A 16,515-nucleotide genomic window follows, 5' to 3' on the forward strand; every position below is an offset into this window, starting at 1 on the left:
TCCCAGCATCAGGGTCTTTTCCAGTGAGTCAGTTCTTCGCATCAGGTGGACAAAGTATCGGAGCTTAAGCTTCAGCTTCAGCATAAGTCCTTCAGTGAATATTCAGGGTTGATTTCCTTTAGGACTGACTGGTATGATCTCCTTGCAGTCCAAAGGATGCTGCTAAACCTCTAATACACAGGAAAGTCCTCTCCTTTCCCCTCTCTTCCCCATTCCAGCAAGAATCACCTGGTCCAAAGGAACCTATTCACAAAACAGAAATGCTCACATGGAAAACAAACGTACGGTTACCAAAGGGCACAGCAGGTGGTGGGGGGAGATGAGCTGGGAGTCTGGGATTAACATATACTTACCACCATCTATAAGACAGGTAAACAGGGACCTCCCTGGCGGTCCAGTGGTTAGGACGCCACGCTTCCACTGCAGGTGGCACAGGCTGGGTTAGGGAACTAAGATCCCGCGTGTCACACAATGCGGCCAGAAAAAAGGGAGGAATTACAATAAAAAATAGGTAAGCAAGAAGGAGCTACTGTACAGCACGGGGGACTCGACTCAGTGTCTTGTATTAACAATAACCTAAAGGGAAAAGAGGCTGGAAAAGAATATCTATGTGAATATAAGAATATGTATATGTGCATAGCTGAATTGCTGTGCGTACACCTGAAACTAACAACATTGTAAAAGAACTATCCAAAAACAGAGAGTGAAAGTGTTAGCCACTCAGTTGCGTCCGAAACTTTTTAATCCCATGGACTGTAGGCGCCAGGCTCCTCTGTCCATGGGATTCTCCAGGCAAGAATACTGGAGCCAGGAAGGGTGGTTGGGGAGGGGTTGTCAGGAAAAGGAACTCAACCACAAAGAAAAAAAGAACACTGGAGCGGGTGGCCATTCCCTTCTCCAGGAGATCTTCCTGATCCAGGGATCGAACCCCGATCTCCTTCATTGTAGGCACATTCTTTACCACTGAGCCACCAGGATCCTTCAACTACACACACATATATACTTCATATGTTTAATGAGGTACATCTATGATTATAACTGAAAGTGAAAAATAGCCCCCCAAGGCTGGCACGTCCTGACCCCGCCCCTGCAGTCTGTAGTCAGGGTTCTGCTCAGTTCATTCCAGCCACGCCCATCTTTTTCTGCTCACATTTTCTGGTTGAAATGCTAGGCTCTTTCCCTCTTCGGGGCTTTAGGGCTGAGTGTTTGTCCCACATCACTGCTCCAAAGAAAAGTTCACTGAAACAATTCCATTACAGAGATCTGTCAGGCAATACTCCGTATGAGCAGCTTGTTCAAAACACTTCTCCAGTTTCCATGCATTTTACCCTGTAGAGAATCTAAAATGGTAGTGATGCCCCGTCCTCCCTTCCTGAAGCCCCTGATAACTCCCGGTATACTCTCTGTCTCTATAAACTGCCCTACTCTGGGTGTTTCTTACAACTGGAATCGTGTTATGTATGTGTGGTCTTTTGTGCCTGCTTATGTTACTTCCCTGGGGGCTCAGATGGTAAAGAATCTGCCTGCGATGGAAGAATCTGGGTTCAACCCCTGGGTCAGGAAGATCCTCTGGAGCAGGAAATGACAACTCATCCCAGTATTCCTGCCTGGAGAATCCCATGGACAGAGGAGCCTGGTTGGCTACAGTCCGTGGGGACACAGAGAGTCAGACACGACTGAGCATATCTCTATCTAGGCGATTCCTTGTTATAGTTTTGATTTGTATTTCGATAAGATTTCAGGATGTGGAGGCTTTTCATGTGATTTTTAAAAGAACAGTGTGAGTAAAACTGACCTCTGGAGCTTGGCCTCCTGACCCTCTGCACTGTTTTGAATTCTTTTTCCAGGACCTGCCCAGGGACATCTGTTGAGGAAAGATATTTTTTTCCTTACAGCCCCACAGGCCTGATGAGGACATGTCCATCAGCACAGGTTTTCCCGTTGCTGTTACAAAAGCGAAAGGCAGTAGCATTTCTTCACGCTCCACTGGCGGTTTTTGTTTTTGGTTTGGGTAATTGATGTCCTCTTCCTTATAGGGGACTGGAATGCAGAAGTAGGAAGTCAAGAAACACCTGGAGTAACAGGTGAATTTGGCCTTGGAGTATAGAATGAAGCAGGGCAAAGGCTAACAGAGTTTTGCCAAGAGAACACACTGGTCTTAGCAAACACTCTCTTCCAACAACACAAGAGAAGACTCTACACATGGACATCACCAGATGGTCAACACCGAAATCAGATTGATTATATTGTTTGCAGCCAAAGATGGAGAAGCTCTATACAGTCCACAAAAACAAGACCGGGGGCTGACTGTGGCTCAGATCATGAACTTCTTATTGCCAAATTCAGACTTAAATTGAAGAAAGTGGGGAAAACCACTAGACCATTCAGGTATGACCTAAATCAAATCCCTTATGATTATACAGTGGAAGTGAGAAATAGATTTAAGGGACTAGATCTGATAGATAGAGTGCCTGATGAACTATGGGCGGAGGTTCATGACATTGTACAGGAGACAGGGATCAAGACCATCCCCATGGAAAAGAAATGCAAAAAAGCAAAATGGCTGTCGAGGCCTTACAAATAGCTGTGAAAAGAAGAGAAGCGAAAAGCAAAGGAGAAAAGGAAAGATATAAGCATCTGAATGCAGAGTTCCAAAGAATAGCAAGGAGAGATAAGAAAGCCTTCCTCAGTGATCAGTGCAAAGAAATAGAGGAAAACAACAGAATGGGAAAGACTAGAGATCTCTTCAAGAAAATTAGAGATACTAAAGGAACATTTCATGCAAAGATGGGCTCGATAAAGGACAGAAATGGTATGGACCTAACAGAAGCAGAAGATATCAAGAAGAGGTGGCAAGAATACACAGAAGAACTGTACAAAAAAGATCTTCACGACCCAGATAATCACGATGGTGTGATCACTGACCTAGAGCCAGACATCCTGGAATGTGAAGTCAAGTGGGCCTTAGGAAGCATCACTATGAACAAAGCTAGTGGAGGTGATGGAATTCCAGTTGAGCTATCTAATCCTGAAAGATGATGCTGTGAAAGTGCTGCACTCAACATGCCAGCAAATTTGGAAAACTCAGCAGTGCCCACAGGACTGCAAAAGGTCAGTTTTCATTCCAATCCCAAAGAAAGGCAATGCCAAAGAATGCTCAAACTATCGCACAATTGCACTCATCTCACATGCTAGTAAAGTAATGCTCAAAATTCTCCAAGCCAGGCTTCAGCAATACGTGAACCGTGAACTTCCAGATGTTCAAGCTGGTTTTAGAAAAGGCAGAGGAACCAGAGATCAAATTGCCAACATCCACTGGATCATCGAAAAAGCAAGACAGTTCCAGAAAAACATCTATTTCTGCTTTATTGACTATGCCAAAGCCTTTGACTGTGTGGATCACAATAAACTGTGGAAAATTCTTCAAGAGATGGGAATACCAGACCACCTGACCTGCCTCTTGAGGAACCTATATGCAGGTCAAGAAGTAACAGTTAGAACTGGACATGGAACAACAGATTGGTTCCAAATAGGAAAAGAGATACAGTCAAGGCTGTATATCGTCACCCTGCTTATTTAACTTATATGCAGAGTACATCATGAGAAACGCTGGGCTGGATGAAGTACAAGCTGGAATGAAGATTGCTAGGAGAAATATCAATAACCTCAGATATGCAGATGATACCACCCTTATGGCAGAAAGTAAAGAAGAAGTAAAGAGCCTCTTGATGAAAGTGAAAGCGGAGAGTGAAAAAGTTGGCTTAAAGCTCAGCATTCAGAAAACTAAGATCATGGCATCCAGTCCCATCATTTCATGGCAAATAGATGGGGAAACAGTGGAAATAGTGGCTGACTTGATTTTCCTGGGCTCCAAAATCACTGCAGATGGTGACTGGAGCCTTGAAATTAAAAGATGCTTACTCCTTGGAAGGAAAGTTATGACCAACCTAGACAGCATATTAAAAAGCAGAGACATTACTTTGCCAACAAAGATCTGTCTAGTCAAGGCTATGGTTTTTCCAATAGTCATGTATGGATGTGAGAGTTGGACTATAAAGAAAGCTGAGGGCTGAAGAATTGATGCTTTTGAGCGGTGGTGTTGCAGGAGACTCTTGAGAGTCCCTTGGACTGCAAGGAGATCCAACCAGTCCATCCTAAAGGAGACGAGTCCTGGGTGTTCATTGGAAGGACTGATATTGAAGCTGAAACTCCAAATACTTTGGCCACCTGATGCAAAGAGCTGACTCATTTGGAAAGACCCTGATGCTGGGAAAGAATGAAGGCAGGAGGAGAAGGGGATGACAGAGGATGAGATGGTTGGATGGCATCACCGACTCAATGGACATGAGTTTGGGTAAACTCTGGGAGTTGGTGATGTACAGAGGCCTGGTGTGCTGTGGTCCATGGGGTTACAAAGAGTCGGACACGACTCTGGGACTGAACTGAACTGAATAAGTGGAATCTCTACATTCATTCAAATGAACTGATTTGTAAACAGGAACAGACTCACAGGCTTAGAAAACCAACTTATGATTATTAAAATCAAAAGATAGGAGAAGGAAGACAGTAGAAGGTTGAGTTTAACAGATACACACTACTTTTTATCAGATGGATAATCCAAAAGGACCTACTGTTAGCACAGGGACGTCTACTGAACACACCGAAAGAACCTATATGGGAAAAGATCCCGAAGAAGAACAGATACACGTCTGTGCGTTACTGAATCAAGTTCCTGTTCACCTAAAACAAACACAAGTTCAGATATCAAATCTACTTCAACAGAAAATAAAAAAGTTACCAAAAAAAACCAAACAAACAAAAAAACATTGGATTGCGGGGCTATGTTGCCTCTTTGTGGCTGCTTTTGGTGACAACAGCTGCAAAACCTGGGCTGATGGACATTGAAAATTACCCGGGCCTGAGGGGATGGATGTAAGGAAACCATGTGTCCTCCGGTAGGTCTGGGGAAAAGAAAGGAAAACAGGGCAGTCGGTCAAGAGGCCACTCTCCAGAGGTCAGTTTTACTCACACTTTTTTTTTTTTAAATCACATGGAAACCTTTCACCACGGAATAATTTTAGAGAAGTGTGAATCAAAACTAGACCTAGGTATAAGCTCACACCGGTCAGAATGATTTTTGTCAAAAGCTCTACAAACAGGAAATGGTGGAGAGGTTTTGGAGAAAAATAAATTCTCCTACACTGATGCTGGCAATGTCAATTGTCAACAGCCAGAACACGGAACAGAGTGGAGGTTCCTTAAGTGAAAAATTAACGAATGACAGCTCTCCCTAACCTTATACAGAAAAGAAACTCCAAATATATTAAAGAGCTAAATGGAGGGATGGATACTGTAAATTTCTTGAGGAAAGTATGGGCAGAACAGGGTTTTGAAATTAATCACAGCAACTTCTTGGTTTTACTCGTAGAAAGATGACAAAACAAAACTCCACAAAACTAACCTCATGAACCTCAAAAGCTTTTGCACAGCAAGGGAAGCTCTAATGAAAGGAAAAAAAACCCTCAAAATTGGGGAACAAATGGTTACAACCAAATTTAAAAACAATTTATTCATCTCCAAACAAGCAAATAGTTCATTCAGCTCAATATCAAAAAGCAATCAACTCAAGAGAAAAACAGGCCAGAGATCTAAATAGACCTTTGTCTTCAGATGGCATCCAGATGGCCAAAAAGCTCATGAAAGGTGCTCAGTGTCACTGTTAGAGAAATGCCGATCAAAACTGCAAGGCGGTATCACCTCACACCCCTCGGAATGGGCATCCTCCAAAAGATCTGCAGATTCAGTGCTGCCAAGGGCGAGGGGGACAGGGAATCCGCCTACAGTGTGGGCGGGGATGGAAATGGGTGGGTGCAGCCAGGGAGGAAAACAGTTCGGAGATGTGTTAAAACAGTAAATGTAGTTACCACCCGATGAGGCAAGCCCACACTCCTTGCCTTAGACCAGGAGAAAATCATAATTTAAAATGATACTTGTTCCCTTATTTTCGTGGCAGCATTAGTCACAAATTCCAAGACACAGCATCAACCAAATTGCTCATCAATAGAGGAGTGAGGAGTAACTGTTCCATCTAGACACTGGAATACACACAACCATCAAACAGAACAAAAAAACGCCATCAACAGCAGCTTGGGTGGACTGAGAGCTTTATCCTACTTCAAGAAGTCAGTAAGAGAGGGAAAGAGAACTATCATATCACTTACAGGTGGAATCTATACATTCTTTCAAATGAACAAATTTGAAACAGACTCATAGACTAATAAAACCCACCTATGATTATTTTAAAAAAAGGTAGGAGAAGAGAGACATTTAGAGGTTGGATGAACATATACACACTACTAGATAATTATATAATAGAAAATCCAAAAAACCTTACTGAATAGCACAGCAACGTCTACTGAAAACACTGAAAGAACCAATATGGGCGAAGACCCGTAAAAAGAACAGAATAGATATACCTCTATGTATAACTGAATCACGTTCTTGTCAACCTAAAACAAACAGCAGCAGACACCGACTCTGCTACAAAGGAAAATCAAAGTGTGGCGCGTGAAGAAATGCTGCCGCCTTGTGGCCACGTTTGGTAACAAAATCGGGAAAACGTGTGCGGATGGGCACTTAGTTCACCAGGCAGATCTGCGCAGATACAAAGAAAAAACACCTGTCCTCAAATAATGCCCTCGTTTAGGTCCTGGAAAGGGGCTTCCCAGGTGGCTCAGCGGTAAAAAATCTGCCTGCAATGCAGCGACGAGGGTTCGATCCCTGGTCGGGAAGATCCCATGACAGAGGGCATGCAACCCATCCTGGGATTCTTTCCTGGAGAATCCCATGGACAGAGGAGCCTGGCGCCCTGCAGTCCATGGGGTCACACAGACTTGGACACGACTGTGGCTACTGAGCAGGCACCCATGCAAGTCCTGGAAAAAGAATTCAAAACAGAGCAGTGAGCCCAGAGGCCAGTCTCAGAGGTCAGTTTTATTCACACTGTTTAAAACACACACACACACACACATGAACAGCTTCCACACCATGAAATCTTAAAGAAACCCAAATCAAAACTACAAGGAGATATCACCTCACACACGTTAAGTGGCCTCTGTCAAAAAGTCTACAAACAATAAATGCTGGAGAGGGCGTGGAGAAAGGGGAACCCTCCTACACTGATGCTGGGAAAGTAAGTTGTTAAAAGCCAGGGTGCAGGACAGGGAGGAGGTTCCTTAAACAGTGAAAAGAGAATTAAATCAGCATACTCTCTAACACACATAGAAAAAAGAAACTCCAAATTGATTAAAGAGCTAAACGTAATGATGGTGACCCTAACTCTTGATGAAAATACAGGCAGAATGCCGTTTGACATAAATTGCCGCAATTTCATTTTGGATCAATTCTTAATAATGAAAAATAAAACACAGGTCCACAGAAGAGACCTCATGGACTCTAAAAGCATTTGCACAGAAGGGAAAACTGAAACTAAAGCAAAAGATAACCCTCAGAATGGGAAAGAAATGTTTGCAGAAGATGCCCACAACAAATTCATCTCCAGAACAGACAAACAGATAAATGCATGCAGCTCATTATCAAAGCTAATAACAATCAATAGAAAAATGGGCAAAAGTTCTAAATGGATATTTCTCCAAAGAAGGCATACATGTGGCCATAAAGCACATTAAAAAAAAAAAAAGAAAAGAAACCTCAGCATCACTAATTATTAGAGAAATGCAAATTAAAACTGCAAGGAGGTATTAGCTCACACGGTCAGAATAGTCTTTGTCTAACAGTCTACAAACAATAAAGAGTGGAGAGGTTGTGATGAAAAGGGATCCCTCCTGCACTGATGCTGCCCGGTAAATTGTGAACAGTCAGGATGCAGGGTGGGGGGAGGGGGGTTCCTTCACAGGTGAAAAGTGAATGAAATGATGACACCCCCTCATCCAATACAGAAAGGAAACTGCAAACCAATTAAAGAGCTAACTGAGGGATGATGACTCTAACCTCCTTAGGGAGACTATAGAGAACACCATTTGAAAAAACAGGAACAAATTCTTTTCAGATCCACACTTAGAAAAACGAAAAAGAAAACAAAACTGAACAAAAGGGACCTCATTCACCGTGAAAGCTTTTGCACAGCAAGGGAAACTCAAATGCAACAAAAAGACAAACCTGGAAATCAGGGAAAAAATGTTTGCAACCAAATTTAAAAAAAACATGTTAATCTCCAATACATGCAAACAGCTCCTGCAGCTTAATATCAAAACACGATCAGCCCAATAGCAGTAGAGGCCAAGATCTAAAGGGATATATGTCCAAAGAAGGCATCGAAATGGGCATCAAGCACATGAAAGGATGCTCAGCATCACTCTTAGAGAAACGCCAATAAAACTGGAATGAGGTATCAGCTCAACAACCCCAGAATGGCCATCTTCCAAAAGATTTACAAAGATTAAATGCTGTGAGGGTATGGGGAACGGGGAATCCTCCGACACTGTGGGCGGGGATGGAAATGGGTGGGTGCAGCCTGGAAGGAAGACAGTGTGGCGATTCCTTACAGCAGTAAGAATAGTTACCAGCTGATGAGGCAAGCCCACCCCTTGCCTTAGACCTGGATAAAATCAGAATTTAAAATGACACTTGCTCCCTTATTTCATGGCAGTGCAATTCACAAATTCCAAGACACAGCATCAACCAAATGTCCAGCAATAGAGAGATGAAGAGAAACTGGTCCATCTGGACGCTGGAATACACTCAGCCATCAAAGACAGCAACAAAAAGTCCGTTAACGGTAGCACGATGGACCGAGAGATTTATCCTACTGAGAAGTCAGAGAGAGAAAGACATATTATGTCACTACAGGTGGCACCTATAAATCCTTTCAAATGGACAAAATCATAAACAGAAAGAGACTCACAGACTAATAAAGCCCACCAATGATTATTTCAACAAAGGGAGGGGAAGGGAGACATTTAGAGGTTGGATTAACACATACACACTCTGCTGTGCTCAGCCGTGTCCGACTCTTCGCGACCCCGTGACTCTAGCCCGCCAGGCTCCTCTGTCCATGGGATTCTTCAGGCAAGAATACCGGAGTGGCCATCATGCCCTCCTCAACATATACGCACTGCTAGATATCAAATAGACAATCCGGAAAACCCTGCTGAACAGCACAGGGCAGTCTACTGAACACACTGAAAGAGCCCGTATGGGAAAGACCCCTAAAAGAACAGAACAGATACACCTCTGTATAGAACTGGATCAAATTCTTGTCAACCTAAAACAGAGCAGCAGACATCGACTGTAATCCAAAGGAAAAGAAAAACTTGATTTCCCAAAAGCGTGGAGCATGACCTCGCGGGCCCTCTCCCTGAGCGGCGGCCAGTGGCTGGGCCCCTTCCCTCGACGTGAGCCTCGGGGTCCTACTCGATGAGGGCCGATCTGCCAGGGATGGTGTCCGGGCCCCTCCGCTGCACGAGGTGGCGCGGGGCACGCGGGCCGGGGGCCGGGCCGGGGCATGGGGGCTCCGGGGGTGGCCGGCGTCCCGGGAGCGCCCCTGCCTGTGGCGGTGGGGCCCGCGCTTGCTGTCCTGCCGGCCCGGCCGTGTCGCTCCCTCGGGGCCCGGTCCCGCGGCCCTCGCTGCCCGCCATCCCCCGCCCCGCACGGGTGCCCGCCCGCGCCCCCTCCGCTGTCCGGGGCCGTGGGTATCGTCCCCGGCCTCCCTGCTGCTGGCGTCCCCGGGCCCCGAGGGACCCTCGGGCCCCGAGGCGGGGAGCTGGGCCCGGCGGGTGGCACGAGGGGCGCGGGGACGCGGGCGGGAGAGCTTCCTCCCGGGCCCCCGCGGCGCTGCGGGTTGGGGCGCGCGAGCGCCTGCCCCGCGAGCGGCCCGGGGCCGGCGTCCTGGGCGCCGCGGGAGCGCCCCCCACCCGGTGCTGAGACCTCAGGCGCTGAGACCCCGGGGCGGGCCCGGCGGCCGACTGCGTCCGGGTGGTTTCCAATTGCCCCGGGGCCCCTCGCGGTGGCGCGCGGCCCACCGCCTCCGCCGTCGGTGCCCCTCTCCGTCCGTCCGTCTGCCGATCCCCGGGCCGTGCCCCGGTGCGTCTTGCTTCCCCGCCCGCCCGGCCCCGCTGCGTTGCGCGTAGCTGCCCTCTGTCCGCCGACGTCGTTGCTGGGCGAGGGGAATCCCGGTGGCCTCGCCCGAGCGCGGGTCGGGTCCCTCGGCGGGTGGACGCGAGGGCGCGTCGGCCGTCCCCGGACCCACGTCGGGCCCACGACGGGGGTCGCCCCCTCGCTCCTCCAAGCCGCCGCGGCGCGCTGCGCCCCTCGGGAACCGACGTGGGCGGTCGGTCGTCCTCGCCGCGGGCGGGGCGGGTCGGTCGGGCGCCCGGTGGTCGCCTTCCCCCTTCCTCACTTCGGGGGTTTCTGCTGCAGAGCATCGCCCCGCGCCCGACACGCCCGGCTCCTCGTGCTCGCTTCTGTAGAGAAGGGCATGGCAACCCACTCCAGTATTCTTGCCTGGAGAAGCCCATGGACAGAGGAGCCCGGCGGGCTACAGTCCATGGGTCACTAACACTTTGATCACTTTCACGTGGAGCAGGAAGAAATGCTGCCGCCTTGTGGCCACTTTGGGCCTCTTGTGCCCACCAGGGCACTTGATACTCACCTGGCAGGCCTGGGTCAGTCAGTGTAGCCGCTCAGTCGTGTCCGATTCTTTGCGACCTCATGGACCGCAGCACGCCAGGCCTCCCTGTCCATCACCATCCCGGGGTTTACTCAAACCCATGTCGGTGATGACATCCAACCATCTCATCCTCTGTCGTCCCCTTCTCCTGCCCCCAATCCCTCCCAGCATCAGGGTCTTTTCAAATGAGTCAGTTCTTCACATTAGGTGGCCAAAGGATTGGAGTTTCAGCTTCAGCATCAGTCTTTCCAATGAATATTCAGGACTGATTTCCTTTAGGATGGACTGGTTGGATCTCCTTGCAGTCCAAGGGACTCTCAAGAGCCTTCTCCAACACCACAGTTCAAAAGAATCCATTCTTTGACGCTCAGGTTTCTTTATAGTCCAGCTCTCACATCCATATGTGACTACTGGAAAAACCATAGCTTTGACTGGATGAACCTTTGTTGGCAAAGGCCTGCGCAGATGTAAGGAAAAAACACCTGTCCTCAAATAGTGCCCTCAGTTAGGTCCTGGAAAAAGAATTTTAAACAGCAGACAGTCCAGAGGGGGTTCACACTGTTTTTTTTTTTTTTAAATTTCATGAACAGCCTCCACACCATGAAATCAAAACTGCAAAGAGGCATCACCTCACATGGGTTAAATGGCCTTTGTCAGAAAGTGTACAAACAATAAATGCTGGAGGGGGTGTGGAGAAAGGGGAACCCTCCTACACTGATGCTGTCAATGTCGATTGTTAACAAGCAGAATGGAGGTCAGGGAGGAGGTTCTTTAAACAATAAAAAGTTATTGAAGTCACCACACTTCCTCCCCCCATACAGAAAGAAGAAACTACAAATCAATTAAAGAGCGAAATGGAAGAATGATGATGCTTTAACCCTTGATGAAAATATAGACATCATATGGTTTGACATGTATTGCAGCAAATTCCTATTTGAGGAAAGAAAAATAAAACAAAAGTCAACAGAAGGGACCTACTGACCTTAAAAGCATTATGGACTGTAAGGAAAACCTCACTGGAAGAAAAAGGTAACCCTCAGAATGGGAAAGAAATGTTTGCAAATGAAGATGCCCACAAGAAATTTATCTCCAAAACAGGCAAACAGCTCATGAGCTCATTATCAAAAATACAAGGAACCCAATAGAAAAATGGGTCAAATTTCTAAATGGATATTTCTCTAAAGAAGGCATATATATGGACATAAAGCACATGAAAAAAAAAAACAACCCTCAGCATCACTAATTATTAGGGCTTCCGTTGTGGCTCAGCTGGTAAAGAATCTGCCTGCAATGCAGGAGACCTCCAGACCAGTTAAAGAGCTGGATGGAGGGGTAATTACTCTAACCCTCTTGAGGAAAATATATTAATAGCAGAACAGGCTTTGATAAAAATCACGGCAAGTTCTTTCTGGATCCACTCTTAGAATAATGAAAAACGAAACAAAACTGAACGAAAGGGACCTCATTATCATCAGAAGCTTTTGCAGGCAATGGAAACCCTAAATGAAAGGAGAAGACAGCCCTCAAAATGGGGGGACAATGCTTGCAAACGAACTTAAGAAGCAAGGAGTTCATCTCCAAAACATGAAGACAGTTCAGGCGGGGGTGGTGGTTTAGTCGCTAAAATCGTGTCCGACCCTTGTGACCCTATGGACTGTAAAGCCTGCCAGGCTCCTCTGTCCATGAGATTCTCCAGGCAAGAATGGTGGAATGGGTTGCCATTTCCTTCTCTAGGGGATCTTCCCAACCCAGGAAGCAAGCAACCTAATACAAAAATGGGCCAAAGACCTAAGTGGACATTTGTCCAAAGAAGGCAATGGCTGGTGAAGAGGCGCTTAGGATGACTGTTAGGGAAATGTCAACCAAAACGGCAAAGAGGTGTCTGCTCACACCCCTTAGAATGGCCATCTTCCAAAAGATCTACAGAGATAAAGTGCTGCCCAGGGTGGGCAGAAAGAATCCTCCTACAGTGTGGGCAGGGATGTAAAGGGGTGGGTGCCTGCAGGAAAGAAACAGTGTGGAAACACCATGAAAGACCAAATACTGCGTTACCACCTGCAGCGGCAAACCTGCCTCTTGCCCTAGATCCGGAGAAACTCGTAATTTAAAGGGATACATGCACTGCTATTTCCAGGACAGCACTGTTCACAATATTTAAGACAGAGCATCAAATCAAAATGTCCATCAACAGAGGAAAAAAGCGTAACTGGTCCATCCAGACATGGGAATGCACTCAGCCATCCAAAAGAGGGAAGACATGCTTTGGAAGCAGCATGGTTGGATTGAGAGATTTATCATTCTGAGTGATATCAGTTAGAAAGGGAAGGAGAAATAACGTATCACTTAAACATGGAATTAATTAATTCATCCAAATAAGCTAATATATAAACAGACTCACAGACTTAGAAAACCAACTTACGATTATTAAAAAAATGGTAGGGGAAGGGGGACATTAAGAGGGTGGGATTAAGTAAATACACGCTAATTATTATCAGATCATCCAAAAGAACCTACAGGAATAGCACAGGGAACTCTTGAACACACTGAGAGTACCTATTTCAGAAAGGACGCCCTCCCTCCAAAAGAGATATGCGTTTGTGTTTAACTGACCCAAGTTCCTGACATCGAAAACAAACACATCGGAAATCAACTCTACTTCAGTAGAAAATTAATGCTCAGTTACCAAAAGCAAAACAAAGAACACCAGTGGAATGTGAAGAAATGCTGTTGCCTTCTGCTGCTGCTTTTGTAACAGCAACCGAAAAACCTATGCTGATGGGTGCGTCCTCACCAGGCCTGCGGGGAGGTAAGGAAAAACCCCTGTCCTCAACAGATGTCCTCGAGCAGGTCCTGGAAGAAGAGTTCAAAACAGGGTAGAGGGTCAAGAGGCCAAGCTCCAGAGGTCAGTTTTACTCACACTGTTTTTTAAAAAATCACATGAAAAGCCTCCACATCCTGAAATCTTATCGAAATGCAAATCAAAACTACAACAAGGAATCACCTAGATAGAGAGATATGCTCAGTTGTGTCCAACTCTCTGTGACCCCATGGACTGTAGCTACCAGGCTCCTCTGTCCATGGGATTCTCCAGGCAGGAATACTGGGGTGGATTGTCATTTCCTGCTCCAGAGGATCTTCCCGACCCAGGTATCGAACCCAGATCTCTTGCATCACAGCGAGATTCTTTACCGTCCGAGCCCCCAGGGAAGTAACATCAGTTCAGTTCAGTTCAGTCGCTTAGTCGTGTCCGACCCTTTGGACCCCATGAATCGCAGCATGCCAGGCCTCCCTGTCCATCACCAACTCTTGGAGTTTATTCAAACTCATGTCCATTGAGTCAGTGATGCCACCCAGTCATCTCATCCTCTGTCATCCCCTTCTCCTCCTGCCCCCAATCCCTCCCAGCATCAGTCTTTTCCAATGAGTCAACTCTTCATATCAAGTGGCCAAAGTATTGGAGTTTCAGCTTTAGCATCAGTCCTTCCAATGAACACTCAGGACTCGTCTCCTTTAGAAGGGACAGGTTGGATCTCCTTGCGGTCCAAGGGACTCTCAAGAGTCTTCTCCAACACCATAGTTCAAAAGCATCAATTCTTTGGCTCTCAGCTTTCTTCACAGTCCAACTCTCACATCCATACATGACCACTGGAAAAACCATAGCTTTGACTAGACAGACCTTTGTTGGCAAAGTAATGTCTCTGCTTTTTAATATGCTGTCTAGGTTGGTCATAACTTTCCTTCCAAGGAGTAGGGTCTTTTAATTTCATGGCTGCAATCACCATCTGCAGTGATTTTGGAGCCCAGAAAAATAAAGTCTGATACTGTTTCTACAGTCTCCCCATCTATTTCCCATGAAGTGATGGGACCAGATGCCATGATCTTTGTTTTCTGAATGTTGAGCTTTAAGCCAACTTTTTCACTCTCCTCTTTCACTTTCATCCAGAGACTCTTTAGTTCCTCTTCACTTTTTGCCATAAGGGTGGTGTCATCTGCATATATGAGGTTATTGATATTTCTCCTAGCAGTCTTGATTCCAGCTTGTGCTTCTTCCAGCCCAGCGTTTCTCATGATGTACTCTGCATATAAGTTAAATAAACAGGGTGACAATATACAACCTTGATGTACTCCTTTTCCTATTTGGAACCAGTCTGTAGTTTCATGTCCAGTTCTAACTGTGGCTTCCTGACCTGCATACAGATTGCACAGGAGGCAGATCAGGTGGTCTGGTATTCCCATCTCTTTCAAAATTTTCCACAGTTTATTGTGATCCACACAGTCAAAGGCTTTGGCATAGTCAATAAAGCAGAAATAGATGTTTTTCTGGAACTCTCTTGCTTTTTCCATGACCCAGAGGATGTTGGCAATTTGATCTCTGGTTCCTCTGCCTTTTCTAAAACCAGCTTGAACAACTAGAAGTTCACGATTCATATATTGCTGAAGCCTGGCTTGGAGAATTTTGAGCATTACTTTACTAGCGTGTGAGATGAGTGCAATTGTGTGGTAGTTTGAGCATTCTTTGGCATTGCCTTTCTTTAGGATTGGAATGAAAACTGACCTTTTCCAGTCCTGTGGCCACTGTTGAGTTTTCCAAATTTGCTGGCATATTGAGTGCAGCACTTTCACAGCATCATCTTTCAGGATTTGGAATAGCTCAACTGGAATGCCATCATCTCCACTAGCTTTGTTCGTAGTGAGGCTTTCTAAGGCCCACTTGACTTCACATTCCAGGATGTCTGGCTCTAGGTCAGTGATCACACCATTGTGATTATCTGGGTTGTGAAGATCTTCTTGGTACAGTTCTTCTGTATATTCTTGCCATCTCTCCTTAATATCTTCTGCTTCTGTTAGGTCCATACCATTTCTGTCCTTTATCAAGCCCATCTTTGCATGAAATGTTCCTTTGGTATCTCTAATTTTCTTGAAGAGATCTCTGCTGCTGCTGCTGCTAAGTCGCTTCAGTCGTGTCCGACTCTGTGTGACCCCATAGATGGCAGCCCACCAGCCTCCCCTGTCCCTGGGATTCTCCAAGCAAGAACACTGGAGTGGGTTGCCATTTCCTTCTCCAATGTATGAACATGAAAATTGAAAGGGAAGTCACTCAGTCGTGTCTGACTCTTCGAGAACCCATGGACTGCAGCCTACCAGGCTCCTCCATCCATGGGATTTTCCAGGCAAGAGTACTGGAGTGGGGTGCCATTGCCTTCTCCAGAAGAGATCTCTAGTCTTTCCCATTCTGTTGTTTTCCTCTATTTCTTTGCACTGATAGCTGAGGAAGGCTTTCTTATCTCCTCTTGCTATTCTTTGGAAGTCTGCATTCAGATGCTTATATCTTTCCTTTTCTCCTTTGTTTTTCGCTTCTCTTCTTTTCACAGCTATTTGTAAGGCCTCCCCAGACAGCCATTTTGGTTTTTTGCATTTTTTTCCCATGGGGATGGTCTTGCTCCCTGTCTCCTGCACAATGTCACGAACCTCCGTCCATAGTTCATCAGGCACTCTATCTATCAGATCTAGTCCCTTAAACCTATTTCTCACTTCCACTGTATAATTATAAGGGATTTGATTTAGGTCATACCTGAATGGTCTAGTGGTTTTCCCTACTTTCTTCAATTTAAGTCTGAATTTGGCAATAAGGAGTTCATGATCTGAGACACAGTCAGCTCCCAGTTTTGTTTTTGCTGACTGTATAGAGGGAAGTAACATAAGAAGACACAAAAGACCACACATACATAGCTTGACTCCAGTTATAAGAAACACCCAGAGCAGGGCAGTTCACAGAGACAGAGAGTACATTGGGAGTTATCAGGGGCTTCAGGAAGGAAGGACAGGGC

This window comes from Bos indicus, chromosome 18, assembly GCF_029378745.1.
Source record: "Bos indicus isolate NIAB-ARS_2022 breed Sahiwal x Tharparkar chromosome 18, NIAB-ARS_B.indTharparkar_mat_pri_1.0, whole genome shotgun sequence".
NCBI lineage: Eukaryota > Metazoa > Chordata > Mammalia > Artiodactyla > Bovidae > Bos > Bos indicus.